The 2500-nt window shown below is 41.3% G+C and overlaps 1 pseudogene; it reads right to left on the minus strand.

Annotated features, from left to right (window-relative positions):
* LOC137643226 (DE-cadherin-like) overlaps window positions 1-2500 on the minus strand; it is a 94084-nt pseudogene that overhangs the window by 27001 nt on the left and 64583 nt on the right.

Here is a 2500-nt window from a genome sequence, read left to right on the forward strand (position 1 = left end):
CTCTTCTAAAACCACCCTGTATTTCCAAGATTGTATTCTCTGTTTTATCCTTGATCCTATTAATCATTATTCTACCATACATTTTTCCAACTACGCTTAACAAACTAATACCTCTTGAATTACAACACTCATGCACATCTCCCTTACCCTTATATAGTGGTACAATACATGCACAAACCCAATCTACTGGTACCATTGACAACACAAAACACATATTAAACAATCTCACCAACCATTCAAGTACAGTCACACCCCCTTCCTTCAACATCTCAGCTCTCACACCATCCATACCAGACGCTTTTCCTACTCTCGTTTCATCTAGTGCTCTCCTCACTTCATCTATTGTAATCTCTCTCTCTCTCATTCTCATCTCCCATCACTGGCACCTCAACACCTGCAACAGCAATTATATCTGCCTCCCTACTATCCTCAACATTCAGTAAACTTTCAAAATATTCTGCCCCTCTTTTCCTTGCCTCCTCTCCTTTTAACAACCTCCCATTTCCATCTTTCACTGTCTCTTCTTCTGCTTCTTCCTAGCTGGTTCCCATTTTTATATGCGGTCGCCATTGCGGATGAGCCGTTTCCATCTTTTTCTATTCTGCACTTCTGCCTCATCAATCCCCTTTTCCTGTAAGTCTCCTCTCACACAGTCCCTCCATCTCTTTCTTGGTCTCCCTCTTCTTCTTCTTCCCTGAACCTCCATCTCCATAGTATGTGTCCCAACGTGGTCCTCATCTCTCCTCACCAGGTGTCCATACCATCTCAGCCTTCCTTCCTGCACTTTCTTTGAAATTTCCACCACCTTTGTCGAGCCCCTTATGTAGTCATTTCTTATCCGATCCTCTCTTGTCACCCCAGACATCCACCTAAGCATTCTCATATCCACCACATCCATCTTTTTCTCCTCTGTCTTCCTCATGCTTGCTGTTTCCGTTCCATACAGCATTGCTGTTCTCACCACTGTCCTATTAAATTTTCCTTTTAACCTCAGTGGTATTCTTTTGTCACAAAGAACTCCAGTTGTTCCAGCCTGCCTGTACCCGATGTTTAACTTCATCTTCCATACCTCCTCCAGCGTTAACAATGGAACCCAAATACTTAAACTTATCAACTCTCTTTATCTGTTCTCCCCTAAGATGAATACTTTCTCTATCATCCCCCACACTGGTGGTACACATATATTCTGTCTTAGATCTACTTATTCTCATTCCTCTGTCCTCCAGTACTTGCCTCCACCTTTCCAATTTCATTTCCACATCTTCCCTGCTCTCTGCGCAGAGAACAATATCATCTGCATACAATATGTTCCATGGTACTGCCTCCCTTACCTCTTCTATCAAAACGTCCATCACTATGTTAAAGATAAATGGGCTCAGAGCTGACCCTTGGTGTAATCCTACTCTCACCTCAAAACCCTCTGTCTCCCCAGCACTGCTCCTAACTCTAGTAAATACGCTACGGTACATCTCTTGTGTCAGTTGAACGTACTTCTCTGGCACCCTCCTCTCCCTCAGACTCCTCCATACCTCTTGTCTTGGGACTCGGTCATAAGCCTTTTCAAGGTCAATGAATACTACATGCAGGTGTCTTTGCTTTTCCTGGAATTTCTCCATTAGTTGCCTCAGACAAAATACACCATCTGTTGTTGAATCCCATCTGCTTTTTACTTATTTCTACTTCTTCTCTTAGTCTGGCATCTATCATCCTTTCCAGTATCATCAAAGTGTGGGACATCAATTTAATACCTCTGTAATTCCCACACTCTTGGACATCACCTTTCCCTTTAAAGATTAGGATCAATATACTCCCACGCCACTCATTTGGTATCTTTTCCTGCTCAAAAAATCTTTATCATGAGATCGTACAGTATATCCACTCCTTCATCTCCTAAGGCTTTCCATGCCTCTGCAGGAATCATGTCTGGTCCAGTTGCCTTCCCATTCTTCATCTTCCTCAGTGCATTTATTATCTCTTGCCTAGAGAAAATTTTTTGACCTCTCACGCATAAACACATTTAAAAAATTTTTCTACTTCAGGTTTAATAAGGACATCTGGAAATCGGGAATCACTGCTCATTGGACATAAGATGAGCAAATTCATAAATTAAGCAGTAAATTAATGTTCCTTTTTTACATGCAAACAGATATACTTCGTTGGAAAATAAATCGATTGAAGGTGAAGGGCACGATACAAATAACTACAAAGAATAGAGGTAATTCTATAAAACACTCTTGCACCTTGCTGGGCCAGAAAAAAAAGAAAGAAAGAGATAATCCATACAACACTAACAGAAATCCAGACAAAAAGAATAACAAAATATATATCTCTGCCTTATTCTGACATTACCTGACGCAAGAGACGAGAGAGACGCGGCAACTGACATCTCATCTCCGGAAATATTATAGTGACGGACGTCATCAACATTGTCTTGATGGTGCTGATCCACCTGAGGAAGAAAGAGAGATACGTTGGGGAACGGAAAGTACAGATAAATATA

Source organism: Palaemon carinicauda, chromosome 6, assembly GCF_036898095.1.
Source record: "Palaemon carinicauda isolate YSFRI2023 chromosome 6, ASM3689809v2, whole genome shotgun sequence".
In the NCBI taxonomy this organism is placed as follows: Eukaryota; Metazoa; Arthropoda; class Malacostraca; order Decapoda; family Palaemonidae; genus Palaemon; species Palaemon carinicauda.